The 18117-nt window shown below is 42.2% G+C and overlaps 1 long non-coding RNA gene across 1 annotated transcript; it reads left to right on the forward strand.

Moving 5' to 3' along the window:
* Positions 1 to 5685: 5685 nt before the first annotated feature.
* LOC135489787 (uncharacterized) lies at positions 5686 to 17592 on the forward strand. Its single transcript, XR_010447225.1, has 4 exons — positions 5686 to 7630; positions 10782 to 10939; positions 11197 to 11466; positions 16658 to 17592. It is a non-coding gene; the product is annotated as an uncharacterized LOC135489787 (long non-coding RNA).
* The last annotated feature ends 525 nt before the right edge of the window (positions 17593 to 18117 follow it).

Here is an 18117-nt window from a genome sequence, read left to right on the forward strand (position 1 = left end):
CGCCAAAGAGCTCTTGAAACCACAGATACAAGATCTGGATAATGTCAGGGCAAAATTGGACCAGAGTAAACAAACACAAGCCAAGTACTACAATGAGAAAGCAGGAAGAGACCATCGCACCCTGTATCCAGGAGAAGAGATCAGAATGGCACCACTACCTAACTCAAAGAAATGGATGTCAGGTAAAGTTGTTAGTCTTCATACTTCACCCAGGTCATACATTGTTGACTGTCGGGGGAGAAAGTACAGAAGGAACAGAAAGTTTCTGAGACCAGCCACAGAGGAAGCTAACAAGCAAGATGTAAGTACTAGAGTAGAAAATACATGGTCCGAAGAAACACCGAATCCTGGCAGTGGAGAAAATAGCATGGACAACAAACCACAAGAAAAACCATGCACAACCAACACCAACCCTCCAAGTCCAACACGACACACAATCACCAAAGAACATGCCAAAGAAAACACCAACATACCACACAAAAACACCATCACAAACGCTGACAAACACACAACACAAATACCAGCCCCTAGTCCCAAAATGTCAAGGTTTGGAAGAGTAATTAGAGCTACAAAGAAATTTGACATTTGAATTATGTCATTTAATATTTTTGAAACTGTTAAACATAACACATTAAAGCCAGTGTGTCAATTTGTCAGTTTGGAGTGTGTCAATTTATTTTCACATTATCATGTACTCGTAATATATAAAAGAATGCAGATCAACGAATTGGACTTTATGCACAATAAGATTTCAATCTCAATAGTGTATACAATATCAAGCCCCCCTTCTTAAGTCCCCCTTCTTAGGAGGGGCTCTTAAGATACACGCGTGTGCGGGTGTATGTATAATGATGAGAAATAACGAGAGTAACTATTGTATATCCTAGAAACATTTTTTTTGGGGTTTTTCAAAATGGCGCTGAATTAACTCCGTTTAGTTTACGACAACAAAAACATCAAAGAATCTGCAGGATTGTATTGAAAGAATGTATATAAAGCACACAAACATCAAGATTGGTGCTTTAGACAAGGTCACAACTAACCTGGCAAACAAAAAACTATTCTAATCAATGAAATTATGGGAAAGTTTCTCTGCTTTTTGAATACTGGCGTGAAGAACAAAATCAAATATGGCGGCTGACAATGGCGTGCAAGGAGGCGACAATACTCGTCCCCATCAGCTCTTTCAGCTCCATTGGAGACGCACGATGCACTCGGAGGCCAATGGGGACGATTTTGATTTGCTTTGGCGCCAAACAAATTTTGTAAAATGCCAGCTTTACTCATAAATTTCATAAAACATATTTCATTATCATAATCTTGAATGGGCCTCATGTAAACCCTTTATTTTTAAAACATATAATTGGAAATTCTCGTATCCCATGTGAACCCCATATCAATCCCACATCCATCGGGCTTGCAATTCTCAATTGATCCCCATATCAACCATCGCAAACCCACATGGGGCCCATAACTCAAAACCCATATGGGCCCCACATGGTGAAATCCCATGTGAGAAAAACCATCTTGGTCCCACATGGGTTCCATGTGGGCCAGATGGGACCTGCTTGCCCAGGTAAAACCCATGTGGTTCCCATAATGTTTTGCTAGCTGGGATTGTACATCCTACAAACAATTTTTTTTGGTTTTTCAAAATGGCGCTGAATTAACTCCGTTTAGTTTACGATTTCTCCGCGATCTTCCGGTGGTGGTTGCTATCCCATTGGTTGAAATTAATTTAAATCTTCATAGGAATTCGCTACATATGCCTAAGAAATTAGCCAATTATATTTTTATTTTTATTAGGGAAATATCCGTCCTAAATAATGACAGAAAAGGGTGGTTTATTTCAATTTTGTGTCGACATGGTCGAGGTCACGTGACATAAACAAAACAATCGCACACACCCGTCCAAAAAAGGCACTTTAAGAAAAACAAATACGTTTTTCCTGCTTAAAACCACACTGACGACTAAGTTATTTTGGTCTACTGCCCAAATCTGAAGTATCAAAATGAATCACAAACTAGAACTAGCTCTATTTAGCAAAAGTTGCGTGAAAAATTCGGGTGAGCGACATACTGCACCCTAGCGGCCAATAATTAAACTACTTTCAGCCGTCTGCTCCGGTCTCGTTAGGGAGTTTTTCCCACATGTACGCGATGATGACGTGCCCCATTAACAGGACGTAACATCTATTTTAAAATGTGTTTCCAAAGTGAATGCATGAGGACAACCCATCTGTGTCGTATATCACTGGAAACGCCCGATTCCCGTGAATAAGGACAATCACAATGTATTACATTACCAAAACAAAAATGTGTCGGAAGAAACTATGGATGGTTCCAACATGGGGGGTTTGGGGGGGGGTTTCCCCTCCATCGTACTGGGTAAAAACGTTACGCTATCGTAGGGGGGTTCGGGGGTGCTCCCCCGACCTAAAGGGGGGCTCACCAAGTCCTTGACTTTACATATTAAGGTAAGTTTGTGTAAACCAGTGGATTTGACTTTTGCATTTTGTTGATCCACCCTGTATGTGACTATTCTGTGGCAATGCGCTGCTGCCACCTATACTGTTTTGACTGGTTTAGGAACTACATGTATTGCACGGTCGCTATGGTAACGGTCAGTTTAACTTCGTTAATCAGCTTCCTAAAATCATCGGGTTGCTGTAATATTTTGAGAATATTACTTGAGGAATTTTAAGTACCTTTTAGGCCTTGATATGAATTTATTTACGTGTGTAAACGACTGGGCACATGGTCGTCTGCTAATTTCTCCATCTTGGAAGCAAAACAATTTTCTGAATCTTGAGAAGAAAACTCTCTTTTTACGCATAAATTCACCTTTCGAGCTTATGTTTGGGAGACAGCCAAGACTGCCCATTGATTGGTTCTTCAACCTGCAGCCTGATGGTGAGGAGAAGTCCTACGACCGCTACGTGGAGGAGCTGAAGACCAGCCTTAAGAACGCATACGATAAAGCTTCGGCGGCGGCTGGAAAGAACCATACTGCTAACAAGACCCGTCACGACCGGAAGGTGAGACGTGCGGCTCTGAGTATCGGCGACAGAGTTCTTGTACGAAACGTAACGATCAGAGGGAGGCACAAGTTGGCTGACGCTTGGTGTCCGGATATATACACGGTGGTACGTCACGCTAGTGAGGGTTCACCTGTGTACGTGGTACACAGGGAGGACCGGAAGGGGCCGGAGAGGACGTTGCATCGCAACCTCTTGCTGCCTTGTGGGTTTCTTCCTGTGACAGATGTACAACGACCAGTGCCAAAGCCAAGACAAAAGCGGTCCGCAGCAACGTCAGCCCAGCATGCTTCAGACCAGGAAGACTCAGCTCAGCATTCTTCGGACCAGGAAGACTCAGACTTGACTGATACTGCTGATGTGATAGGGACGGCTGGGAATTGGGAATCGGACGACTCCTCAGAGTATGATGACCCCCCTCCGACCGTTCAGCATGCCTCAAACATGCAAGGTGATCCTGCAGCAGATGAGGGTTCAGAGGATGAAGTCGTGAGACCCCACCGGCCGCGGAGAGAGAGGAAGCCTACGCCTAGACTGACCTATGAAAGAGGAGGGAAACAGACTGTCGAATACTTGGCGCAGTTTGCAGAGATTGCTAAGTTTCTATCTTCCTGTTCTGGACCTGTACCTGTTCAGCGGTCACGGCAGTCTATGAGCCAGAATTTCATGTAATCAACCGATTTTGACACACACCGATTTTGACATTACCTTACATTGTATTGTTTTGTATAGCTGTAAATATACTTTCATGTTCGTGTTTTCTATTTCTACTCGTACGACATTACGGAGGTCCTATGTGTATTACACATGGTGTTTTGACCTGCCTATTTGTACTATCCTACCCGCGTTGGTAAGGGTTGTTGTGTGTGGAGATGGTAGGAGTGAGAGAAGTGAGCTTTGTGGTGAAGAATGTTATAGTGAATATGTAGAACCTCCTTTCATTAGGGTGTGAATTCTACCTAGGCCAATATACGTTGGACCAGTGATATGATTTTGGAAAGGATATTTCTTAGGGACCATCCTGTAGGATAAATTTAGGATTCAGCAGAATTTTCATAGTTCGTGCAGTGCGCACTTAGGCCCATGGACATAGGCATATAGCGTTGTAGGCTTACAGATGGGTGATGCGGAGTGAATCTGGTCTCGTGGCGAATTGCGCTGTGTGAAGTGCATGGATTAGTTTTTTTCCTTGTAGGACGAGGATAGACTTCATGTAGGCTCAAACTCTACCATAGTTTATATACATGTATGTATAGTGTTTAGGAAATTCCAGAGGAATTTTTTTTAGGCAGGGTGGAGGATAGTGAATTCTATGGGTTATGGTACTTTGATAGGGCTAATGTGTGTTATTAGGAGTTAAATTATTCCATAGGACTACAAGAGTGTTGTAGAATTTACGTAGAGTAAATCATGCCAAGGAATGTGTGTGAGTGTGTGTATCACCGTAACCCATCTTAGAACCATAGGAGAAGTACCCATGATGGTAGGTAGTGTGTAACCTGTAGGTTTATGCCAGAATTTTTCGGATAAGCTTAGGATTGACCTGCCCTGCCAGATGCTATTTTTTTCTCCATGTTGTCTTAGTGTCGTTGGTGTTCATGCTTTCCAAGCCAGGAGCGACCCACCATGTTATTTTTTTTTAATATTAAATGTTCTTTCACGCATTGTCATTGTGCCTTCGGTTATGGCTGGTACGGTTCATGAGCTTGAGGACCAGTTTGTCCCTGTGGCGTTAATATCGATACTGTGCCGATTTATTCGAACGCTTGAAGAATAGAACTTTGCACATTGCATTAGAAGGATTTATAATACCGTGCCGATTTATTCGAACATTTGAAGAATCGAACTTTGCACATTGCATTAGAAGGATAGTCATGGATGCCGAACTGTTTTCTAGGTGCATCAGCCACTCCTATTTATCCGTTATCGTTTAATACCTCCTTGCTGCCAGAATTGTCACAGAAGAGAGAACAGCGGACTACTTATCTATTCGTGATGAAGCATCCGAGAGAGATGGGATCATGTCGTGAACCACATTGCCCGCATATGGACGGTTATTGTTATACATGTGGTGCTGCCGGCGGTAACCCTGCGAAGGATGAACGGAAGTTATATACGTCGTGACGAGATTGCCTTGCTATACGTCTTAACGAGACGGAATAGCTATGAACTTTGGTTAAGCCAGTCATATTCTACACGTAGTGAATAATATAGCTATGTACGTCTTTACGAGACGGGATAGCCTTTATTCCCTTCCACAAAACTTATATTCGAGACCGCCGTGAGATGTAAAACTTATATTAGAGACCGCCGTGAGATGCTAAAGTATAAGTCGAATCGTTGCTGTGGGATTGCAGGCGTGTGACATGGGCAGAGGGAGGTGACGATTTATATTAGTAGTATTATTGAGTTGGCTGCACCGTCGTTGATTCATCTTGGAGCTGTTGGGTGTGAACGAAACCGAACGGAGTTCTTACTGAACAATTCCGCCGACGCTGATATGCTTTGGTTGCTGTGCGCGAATGGATGCTGTGAAAAGGAATGACATTTGTCTACATGTAGAACTTTACATTGGCATTTCCGGCACATACCTGGACATTATTGAGCAGTATACAGAGTCAACTTTTATACACCAGTCATAACCGAGTCCGCACCATGATGTGTTGTTTTTTCTCTACAATTCTTTTCCAAAAAAATCCCCGGGATACTGTGTTATCCGTTGCATGTTCTTTGATATTATTGAGACTTATAGACATGTGAACTATTTGGCTATTGAGTAATTTTGATGAGATTTATGAGATGCATAGATGGTGGGGATTGGGAATTACTAGTAGTTGGTATTGGTATCTGTCTATAATTGGGTTCAGCAGTGAGATATATTTAGTGTTGAGATTATCAGCTGTCAGTACGGTAATTTTGCTTCTCTCAGTTTCCTCCTCGGTATTCGGCGCGTATGGTATCGGTTCAGGAATTTAACTCAGAGTCGATATGTCCGTGCCGAGTGCTTGGGATGAGACAGGGTGAGGCTTTGGTTTAGAATTTTCACTGCACAGCGAGTTGTGTGTTGGTGTTTAGGTGAGTCGTGGGCGACTTGTTTTAAGTAGGGGGAGGATGTAAACCAGTGGATTTGACTTTTGCATTTTGTTGATCCACCCTGTATGTGACTATTCTGTGGCAATGCGCTGCTGCCACCTATACTGTTTTGACTGGTTTAGGAACTACATGTATTGCACGGTCGCTATGGTAACGGTCAGTTTAACTTCGTTAATCAGCTTCCTAAAATCATCGGGTTGCTGTAATATTTTGAGAATATTACTTGAGGAATTTTAAGTACCTTTTAGGCCTTGATATGAATTTATTTACGTGTGTAAACGACTGGGCACATGGTCGTCTGCTAATTTCTCCATCTTGGAAGCAAAACAATTTTCTGAATCTTGAGAAGAAAACTCTCTTTTTACGCATAAATTCACCTTTCCTAAACCTGGTGCCTGACTTGAGGAAGCATGAATACCCATGGAATGGACTAGACCCCTTTAGATGATGTTGTGGCTAGTCGGTAATACGCAATCGGGGTGATTTTGAGACCACCTCTGGCTCTGTACCTGTGACCTTGGCTGGCTTTTGCCCAAACAGGCTGGTATTCAGCCTCACTGTCCCTGTCCCACTTCTTGTTTGGTATCTAACTTTGTGTCTGGCAGGACAGGTAAGCCCTAAGTGATGTCCCGGAGATTCGTGGCCCGTCGTTTTCACGGTTGGGCCCAGTTGTAGGCCAAGAGTTAGGTTTGAGAGAGTCCTGTACATTGTGTAGTGCATCGGCCTGTGCATTGTGAGGCCTGGCCCTGTTATGATTCAGTGTGAACAATAGTTATCCCAGGGAATCCTTGCGTTCTTTTATTATCTACCCCATACCCAGACCCGCTCGTTGTGGTTGGCCCCATGGGTATGACGGTCTTAGGACAGCCCCGAACCTGGAGTGTATAGCAATTGTGAGTGAGCAAAGCCGGAGTGAACTGTGAGACAGGACCCACCCCGCACGGTGGTCGGAGACTGGGCAAGTGCGGGTTACATTTGAAAGGATGAAATCCATTCCTTCTTTCCTTTAGAAAGGGGGATGTAGAGTATTACATTTGTACCATCAGAGTGTTACATCTGAGACATAGCAATACAGATGTATATGTTACATCGGATGCTGAATAAAGTAGTTGTATGCAGATATCACATCTTGTTGTCTCTGAGACTTTACAATCCTTGACTTTATTCCTGCGGGGTGTACTTCACTTGCACAGCCACCGGACGTCAGTGTAATGAAATCATTCAAAAATCACGCCAAGAAGGCTTGGAAAAATTGGAAAGTCGAGAATACAGATAAGGAGGGTCGGTGTCCGCCTGTCTCACTACTAGACGTTACAAACATTATCAGCAATGCCTGTAGCTGCCGCTGTTTTGCTGGTTCAGGTGTTATGCCCGATTGGTACTGCAACTGCTCTCCGGTCACGAAATCCAGCTTCTTTCACTGAAAGAAGTCCCGTCCTTTGTACGCCTTAAATATAGTTCCCTGTTTGACCCCTCGGTTGAGGCCTGTTTTTGACCTGGTATGTTGTTTTCACCCTGATATTTCAATTACCTCGTTGTTCATTTGTCTACTCATGCCCAAGGTTTTTGTGTTATTGCGCAAATTGTAGCCACTACACGTGGTACAGTTGTCATCCCTTTGTTTCGCTGCATTCGCCAATACGTTTCGAGCCGAAGACTAGAAGAAGGGTCTTCTTCCTTTTCGAAGTCTGATTTTCGTAGTTTTCCGTATTTGTAGAGGTCGGCAATGAGGTAATTCATTTATCAGTGCTTGTAGTTCATGTAGACAACGGTTTTATTGATCGTCATTCTATACTTTCCATGTAATCTTAGATGTTTGTTGAGGCCCGGCCTCCCCGGAGCCCACCAGGTGTGCGGGCCGCCATGCTGGTTGGTGTAACCTCGTGCGCTATCTGATATTGGAAAGTCTTAAGTAGGAAGTTTAAGTTTTGAGCAATGTTTCTTGGTTTTAGTGCCTGTATTCAGTGTCTGTGATTGCGGCATCTGTCACCAGCTGACATTTCCTCTTAATAATTGTTGTTTAATGACCTTAAATCAGTTTATAAGTGATACGTTCTAGTTCAAGCTGCTCAGTGCAGATGGCAGCACTGTTCAAGTCATGTAGTTTACTTGTTGCTGTGCTCCCTGTGTCTCAGGCATTTAAGCTGTATTATTTCTTAACCATTCACGGTTATCTGATCATTGTAGCTGTGGCTAAGGTCCACTAATTTGTTTATATTTTTATAAGGTTATCTTTTCTGGTGTGCTGAGAGCCTTTGACTTTGAGTGCTTGGATTCTAACTTCTCTTAGCACACTGGTTTGGAGCCATTTATACTGCTGAGTTGAATCTCAAACATTTGTGTTCTTATATCGTTACAGTTTTATGGTCTAACCCATACTTCGTATGACGGCATTTGCCTGACGATTACAAGAAATAAAAGTTACATACCAGTATTCAAAGCTCGTGTCGTTTATTGAAGAATTCGCCCTACGGGAAGCTATAATGCCTGGGATGCTGTGACTCCTGAAGTTATCGAGAATGGATTCGAGGCGGCGGTGTTCAGGAATGATGACGACATTGAGGATGGACCACAAAACTTCGTTAACCTGGATGACGAAAACACGGGACTGAATTTTGTTGAAAGTGTAGAAGAATAACTCTAGTTTCCAGTCGATGTCTGAATTCAGTGTAATTCTTAGTTAGAATACAGAGAGTGTATAAGTGAAAATGTGTATTTTTCTTTAATTCGCCCCAGGCTATTTATTGCCAAGGCATCTGGCCAAGATATCATTATAAGAATTTTATTTCAAGTAAGCGATTCAGAAGACTCTGGAGAGGAGCATCCCCGAAAAAGAAAATGGTGACAGTCATTTTGTGACATTCTGTATTGGTTCATTAGTCTTGAACCAAATAATCCCTTCAGGCCCGGTCGCGAGATTTTTTTTCCTGAACCTTTGGGGACTACAGTGTACATCAATGTACGTGAGTGACGTCACGAGTTACTTCACGAAACGCAGAGTCCAAGAAAGATGGCAGCTTTATTTGAAAGAGACGAAAGTACTCGATTTGTAAATAAAAACACAGATTCTTCTATATTTGATCGTGTAAAGGTATGTATTCTTACTGCTGTCATTATATAAACATGCAAGCTAATATTTGCGTTGGTTTGTACTTGCTAAAAGTATGTGAACTTACGAAATGAAGACTTTGTAAAATGTAAATAAGAAAGTAACGAAGAACAGCTACACCATGCTAGGCCACACACTAGAGCTAATTGATAGGGGGAAATACCTGGGCGTACAGCTTGATAGTGACCTCAGCTGGGGCCCCCACATCGCCCAAGTTACGCAAAAGGCAACAAGATCTATCAACTTCCTCCGGAGAAACATAGGGAAATGCTCCAGAACAACTAAAGATAAAGCATACACATCAATGGTCCGGCCACACCTCGAATACGCAAGCAGCGCATGGGATCCCCACAAATAGAAGCAAATAGATCAACTCGAGAAACTGCAATCCAAAGCAGCCAGATTCGTGGCAGGGAACCATCGACGAGAGGCCAGCGTCACATCAATGAAAGAAGAACTAGGATGGCCGAGCCTCCAGCAACGCCGTTTCGTCAGCCGCACCTGCCTCTTCTACAAAGCCCTCAACAACAATGTAGCCCTGCCAATACCATCTGGCATCCACCACCTGAAACCATCAAGAGTAAACCACCAATTCTCCTTCACCATCCCAACAGCAAAAACAGATCTTTACAAATACAGCTTCTTCCCTCGCACTATCAGAATATGGAACATCCTACCAGTTACACTTCTACAGCTACCCCAACCTCTTCAAGACACACCTTATTCAAGAATTCAAGACAGGACATCTAGTCATCGTACCACCGAGAGGGCATTACAACCGGCCGCGCCTGGGTAGCTCAACACGATCAGAGCTACCCCAGGCAGTCTACTAGACTTTTAAATCACTGTACATATGTTCCAAGTTTACAAGTTTCAAGTTTACAAATTGCAAGTTTCAAGTTTACATGATTACAAGTTTCAAGTTTACAAGTTTAAGTTCGATGAGGAGCCAAACCCGCCACACACCGGGACCCTGGTTACAATGATTTAGCCCAAACCAGTTCAAGATAGATGTAGATGTAGAAGCGTATACTGACTGTACACATGGTACATGATGTACATGATGACATGCATATACATGGTGCACACTATACAGTTCATGTGGTGTAGTGTTTTCTGTTGGGATGAAGGCTCTGCTGTTGCATGATCCACACATCACTCGTATTATTTACTGGTGCTGACCAGTCAGATATACTATGTCTGTTGATTGACGTCACTCGATATCTACTAGGCCTACTTTTTGAGGAAGAAGGCTAGCGAGTTGACATGGTTGAGTCTGACTCAGACAATGATTCAATGTGAATCAAATGTCGGAGGCAGACAGACTGACAGAGTGAATCTCGACGTTACATTGTATTCTCAAGTCAGAAATTAGTGTGACAGAACGTCGGTAGACCTCCTATGAGTCCTACGAGTATGAGTAGGCTAATTATACACTGGCTGCTGTCACTGATGAAATTGCGTATCACTGCACCGAGTACAATGTAATGTTTGTATACATGGTTTATGGATAGATGATAACAGTTTACTTCCAATTTCAGGACCTTCTCCCTGATGGATATGAATACCATTTTTCCAAGCCTCCGATCTTCTCCACTCCTTCGAATTTCAATGCTGTGATACGTACAACAATTAACGATGAAGAGACTGCTAAGCAATGGGTTGAGGATTTCCAGGATAAAAGCAAAGTAACTTGGAGGTATATGTCTGGAAAGTTGCCAAGGGCAAAGTCAATGTCTTCAAGTGTTTGTTTCAAGTGACTTTATACATTACAGTGCAATACAATTTTATTTATAACGTGCCTTCGCTTCCAGGTCGCCCTGCTCAAAGCGCGGGAAAAAATAAATAAATAAATATTTCCAAAGTGTTTTTTGAAAATCCAGGATTTTAAAGCGGTCTTGAATGAATTGATGGTTGTGATTGATCTTATTTCTGATGGCAATTTATTATTTTTAGTGCTGTTCCTGATCCCTTCCTTCCAGACTACCCATGTCAGATTGAAATATACGGCAACCACAACCACCAGGTCCATTCAGCTGACAGTTTGCGGGAACGAGATGTGTCCTAAGAAACCAAGAAGAAATTGCAAGAGCTTTTTAAAAAGAGCCACTCTCCGTCCTCAGCCCTCGAAACAATCAAGACTGACATGCAGATCTCTGAAGGCCATAACTATGCATTTGCTGCAGCTGATAGGGCTGATTGTCCTGACTTGGGATATTGTTTCAGGTAAAATTCATTATTCAATCATTACTGGTACTGATACTCTGCATGAATGTAAAGTAGTTTTAACCTTCTATCACGAATACAGTCAGGGTTCTCAAAAGTGCTAAATTTAGCACATCGCTTCAGTGTTCCAAGAATGTGCTACAGTAGCCCTCTCCAAGCACATTCTTTATGCCAAGTTATTCCCTGAAAGCACATTTTTTATGCCTATGTGTGCAAGGGAAGCACATTTCATGTGCTTAGAATCTTGAGCAGTGTATATTTCCAAAGATTACGCCAGTGCTGCAAATGAAGAGTTTCATCTCCTTTACAAGAGGACACATGTAACTACATTACTTAGAATATTATTTTTTAACAGTTTGAAAAAAGACATTTGAAGAAAAGTCTACTCATGTCGAAATCATACATTCACTAAGTTATCTTGAGTGAAGCACAATCTGTGCTTAATTTATATTTTCAAGCACATTTTTTCGTGCAAACTGAACTTTGAAAATCTAAAAATATATGCTAAGTTCAATGACAGAAGCATATTTTCTGTGCTAAGGCAATTTATATAATGATAACACTGTACAGTACAGAGGTCGTTTGTATGATGTTATGTCTGTAAAAAAGGTATAAACCGAAGAATGTTGTATCATATTGTTATTGGGTTATTTATCATGTTACAAAAGTAATACCAATTATTCTCAATGATTTTTTTCTGACTTTATTACAAAATATTTGCTGCGTCGTATAGTGGCCCAAGTGGTGAGCAAATGGTAAAGGATCTTGAGCGTCACATCAGTGAGTTCAACTCGGAGAAGGGTGAGGATTGCGCCAGGGTTACTACTCTTGGGAAGGACCTTGTCGTGGCGATTTGCACTCCGTTGATGAAGCGGGCTCATTCTTTGATAGAGCAAAGCGGGGAGTTTTCATCGATGCCACTGGAGGAGTGGACCACCACCACTGTCGTGTTTTTCTCCTGCTTCTCTTGTGTTGGTGGTGTACCACTTGGATGCTTCGTTACAACCTCAGAATCACGAGAAGTCATCGCTGCAGGGCTGAATCTTCTAAAGGAAATCCTTCCGAGTGGTGCTTTCTACGGCCGAGGAAACGATGGACCTCAGGTTTTCCTCAGTGACGACTCAAGTGCTGAGCGTGGTGCAATTCGTGATGTTCACCCGAATGCTACGCTGTTGCTCTGCACGTTCCATTTGCTGCAGGCCAATTGGCGGTATTTATGGGAAGCAAGAAACGGAATTGGGAAGCAGGACAGGCAACATTTACTTGCATTGTTAAAAACCATGGTGTATGCCAAAGACGCAGATGCTCTGCAGCAGGCATATGATGTTGCAATGGAGGACGATACAGCTGAGAAGTATGATAACTACTTGAAGCATTTGCAGGATGTGCACGATAGATGAAACGAATGGGCTGTGTGTTTGCGTGATGACCTGCCTGTGCGCGGCAATCATACCAATAACTATGTTGAGGCAGCGATGAAGGTCCTCAAGGACAAAGTGTTTGCACGAACAAGAGCGTTCAATGTTGTGCAGCTGCTAGACTTCATTCTAGCACGCTTTGAATCACATTATGAGCGTCGCTTTATTGACGTGGCCAACAATCGCCTTGATATGACACTTTCCAAGCGCTTCCTACCTTCAGAAACAAAGATTGCTGCAGACAGTGTGAAGAAAATTAGTGACACGTTGTATTCAGTGTGTAGTGAGAGTGATCCGAACACAAAATACTTTGTCGACACTTCTCTGTGCATGTGCACTTGTTCTGTGGGGAACACTGGTGCTCCCTGCAAACACCAGCATGCAGTTGTCAAGTATTGTGGTGTGAATTCAGTAAATTTTGTGCCTGTCAACTCTCCTTTTCTTCGAGGACAGTTGTATCGGCTGGCCACTGGATGTCAGGATGTTCCAGAAGGATGGTTTGACAGCCTACGGCAAGTGGCATCCTCTGATCTTCCTCCCGAACAAGCTGAACAGTCTTCTGATAACCTTCCTCTTGCTGATGGTGATGATGAAGATGATGAAGCTGCGCTGTTCCAAGATGAACCACCAACATCATGGAGTCTAAATCAACAGACGGATCTTCAGAATCAATTTCTTGGGCATGCCAACAATGGCAGCAAGCAGTCATCAGCAGCATCCGCGATTATTGATGCAAATAACAACTGTGTTAGTTTGATTACTGAGCAGATAATGCAGGCAGCCACCAGTATCTGCCAGAGGGTGGAGAGCAACAATTCACTTGTTCCTTCTGCAAAGAAATTTGTGACTATGCTTAATGACATGCATACCGATTCTTCCCTTGACTCAGCTCTTGCGTGTTTTGGCAAGTATTCATCTTTGGGCATGAAGGCCCAGGGTACAAAATCAAGACGGACAATGTTACTACATGAAAGTAAGATTCCAGTGCAGCCCACGGCAATTCCAAGACGCACATCCGCATTAGGTGGCAGACAGCCTACACGTTCTGGGAGGAAGCCCATAGAGTCGCATTGTCCAATGAAAGACAACAGTACCCTGAAATGTGTGCAAAGTGTTGTGCCAAGGAGGCCAAAAAGGCTCCTCATAGTCTGTCCAAATGTGTTGGAAACAACCGGAGCATTGGTAAAACTCACAGTGCCAAATAAATCAGTAATGCCCTGAGATACTGTAAACCAGGAGATATTCACAATCTTGTATTCATACTGCTGAAAAGTCATGTGTCTATGTTAGTCCAGAGATTGAAAAAGAGTATTGAGTTATTGAGCTTGTATTCATACTGCTGAAAAAAACATTTGTGTTATTGTTAGTCAAGAGATTGAAACAGAGTATTGAGTTATAATTGAGCTGTGAAATACCATGTGTGATGTGAAATGTGTGTCATGTATACTGCTGAAAAACCATTTGTCTTTAATATTGTAAGTCAAGAGAGTGAAAAAGAGTATTGAGTTATAATTGAGCTGTGAAATACCATGTGTGATGTGAAATGTGTGTCATGTAAATGTCATACAAACCTCCCCCCCCCCCTCCCTCAAGACAATACTGTTGTATTGTTTCGAGGAAGACTACCACATTCATTCTGGCAACTGTACTTAGAAATCACCGAAAATGCTAGTTAGTGTTTTATATTCACGTTGTACATGTGCATTACTTCTACTTGTAATAACAATTGAGTGGATTTTGAATTAAATTTTCTTCGTGGCAGTACTGTGTGAACATTTTACATTGTCTGGACAAAATGATTGTGAATATGAATAAAGATCTGCATAGTATTACATGAACTTTGTTCCAGTTGTTCTTTGAGTTGGTAGGGTTTGTCATGGATTTCCTTGTCATTGTGGTCACTCGGTACGGTTGCCTTGCACACAAGGCCATGTACAACTGGAGTTACCGATGGCAGTGAAAGAATACTTTGAACCATCAATTAAGGATAACCCCCCCTCCCCCTCCCTAATGTATGCTGCACCCATACCTGAAATTGGTACATATAGAATGAAGACATCATCTCGGACTCAAGACCGCATGTGGCAAATATATCATACAATGTATATTATAGGGGACTGTAGCAAAAGTCATTGAAGCCAAAAGAGACGAAATGATTTAGTCTCTCCCTTTACCCCCTCTCGCCCCCCCCCCCCTGCAGTCCCTTGCTCCCCCCCCCCCCCCCCTGCAGCTCTATTAATACCTTCATCCAACTGGATATTGGATCCCTATGATCAGGACCCCTGCTACATCAGAGCATAGGCAAACAGAGCCAAACATGACCCTGTTGTGATGATAACGTAATATTTATAATTGTTTTGAGATTAATCTCCAGGCCCTACATCAAATTATGAGGACAACGTCACAGCCAGAGTGCTGGGACTAAAATAGATTTACAAATGTGAAATTCTTTGATATTTTAAAATTCTATTTCTAAATATTATAAAAATATTGTGCAAACTCCTTAAAACACAATTATTAACTAATGTAAATGAATTAAAAAGAAAGAAAATATTCAAAAACGTCGAGAAAAAGGCGGGAAAAGGAATTAAAAAATTTACTCCAAGGAGACATTCGAACCCACGCACTTCTATTAGCTGATTTGTTCATGTTCTGAAACCCACCAAATCACATTAAACTTTCTCGATGCTGATTGGCTGAACTAATGACGTCACTCATGTACATTGATGTACACTGTGGTCCCCAAAGGTTCAGGAAAAAAATCTTGCGGCCGGCCTGGGGTTATGGTAACCCCAAAACCTGGGCGGCACTCTAAGGGTTAAGGTTATTGGTGAACCCTCCCACGAAATCTGGTAGTTTCCTCCGTAAAGCCTATTTACGATACTAACCTAGGCCTATCTATTAACTAAACCTAGAACACTAAGTTTGTTGGGAGAAGAAATTTGAAGAAATTCCTCGCCACCCACCTTTAAAAGGTTTTTGTATCAACATAATCAATATCAGCAAATTCGTCCTGCCATCTCATGGAAAGCCTTGAACCCATCGGGTATTTCTCCAAACAGGATTCCCCGCAGTATAACCCCCCCCCCCCCCAACTGATACAGATAAATGATGGGAACCAGGTTGGGGGGGGGGGGGGGACAAATATCCTTAGCAACCATTTGCAGGCTATTGCTATAAAGTCACTTTTTTCCTTAAAAGGCAAATTTTGCAAGTGGTAACAATAAAAATATTGTTTAGCATGTTCATCTAAATGAAGTATAGAAAAAATGAATAGTTACCTTGTGGACGCCACAGAAATTGTTAATTAAGCTTATTTGGGGTCATGTCTTATATCTATAGTATCCTTGATAGTTAATGCCTCACCATTCTCATTGGGTTGGGAATGTCATTTGAATTTGGAGTGCCCTTCTCCTACAAACTTGCCTACCAGGGATAACGTGTTGTTCCTATTCGGGTTGAGAGTTTGGAGTTTAGTCCGACTATTTTACCCGCCCATGGCTGGAGCATGATTGGTGGATACATATCCACATACCTGTGGTCTTACCTGTCGACTTCTCTACGCCCGAGGCCACCAGTCACCAAGATGTCCGGTCACCTGAGTGACTAGTTCCCTCTAGGCAATACTGGGGATTAACTAGCTGGTCATTGACCTTAAAAGAGCTCATCTGCCCACACCCATGACTTATTGCTCACCTTGCTGATGAAACGGCAACCTTTTGACAATATGAGTCTATTTTTTTCATTTTATATGTTCTTGTTTTTTATTTTAGGGGCGAATCACAGAAAGCTGCGAAAGGCCTTTCACATTTGGGATAGGAAAACTATGTTCACTGTGCCCTGGATTACCACAGATGGCTGCTAGCCCTCAAAAGCACAAGAAGATAATGAAGAGCCTGTGCATGCCGCATGATGATAATGGACCTATCAGATCAACCAAACATCAAGTTAAATTGTCAAATGTGTGCGTGCGTCACTAGAGTTTAAATACTTGTTCCGGTAGCTTATCAAGGAAACGAGCACGGATATCCCACATCACATTAAGTTTTGTCGAAAGACAAGTGTCACAGGCTGCCCGCCACATGTGGAAAAATATTTCCAATCATAGTTCAAAATTACTTATATATCCTTGAGTAGTATATACTATTTGTAACAAACATAGGCCTACTCTTTTGTTTTATAATTAGTCTTTCTATCTATCGGAAGCTACACATATTTTATTGCATTTCTGGTTAACCTTTTGACTTTTACTTAGAATTTCTGACTTGATGGCTATCCTAGTTCCTGTGTAGGTTAAGAGTTCACTTGTCACCAAGGTTAGCATCTGGTTTTAGGTAGCTTTCTGGACAGAAAGTGCCTCTCCCGGCAAGATATTTTCCTTAGAACAGGAACAAATCAAGAAAGTTTATGAAATTTACATGTAGTTAGTAATTTGTAATTTGTAATGAGTTATCAAGCAGTGAGACTAGATTTATCAAGGAGGCAAGACGTGCCCCTTTTGTTTCCCTGGACAGACGGTCCAGTTTTTTTTAATCTAAATAGATACTTTATTCGTGACATGTCACAGATAAATACACAGGACAATTATAATGGTGTGAACATAAGCAAAGAATGGTGCAAACAAAAAACAACAAAACACACAACATAAAAACCTATACCGCACACAGGAGAAATCAGGTGAGAAATAATGATATTATGATAAACACAAGAAGTGAAGTATATTATTGACTTGTTCTCTTTCTGCTGGGTTGGCATCCCTGTACTCGGCGAACTCACGTATGGCACGCGCCCGCCGACGAAGGTCTTCGTCAGGCATGTATATATTATGAATGGCACAAGGATTGAGATGAAGTGTGTCCCTGGGTATATTGAGAGCTTGAGATAAAAAGGTAATATTATTTGAAACTGAAGAACCGCTGCCTCTGAGCGCGAGGTTTCCTGAGAGTTTGATAAGAATGTTTGAATGGTTCATGACCCTACTGTAGTAACTGACAAAGCGTTTTTTTAGAGTGATGTCTATAGGTCAGGAGTCCATAGTGAGAGGTAAGAGATTGCCACGAGTCCAAGGATGCAAACCCAGCAGTCTCCTTGCAGTCATTCTCCAAGCGGTACAAAGCCAATTTGCTTGCCCGTTGCTTAAATCCCACAGTGAAGTTCCGTAGAGTGACATACAGTAACTTTGGAATATCCGAAGCCTTGTATCAATATTACAATAGTGAAATCTGGACATAAG

This window comes from Lineus longissimus, chromosome 6 (assembly GCF_910592395.1).
Source record: "Lineus longissimus chromosome 6, tnLinLong1.2, whole genome shotgun sequence".
Classification (NCBI taxonomy): domain Eukaryota; kingdom Metazoa; phylum Nemertea; class Pilidiophora; order Heteronemertea; family Lineidae; genus Lineus; species Lineus longissimus.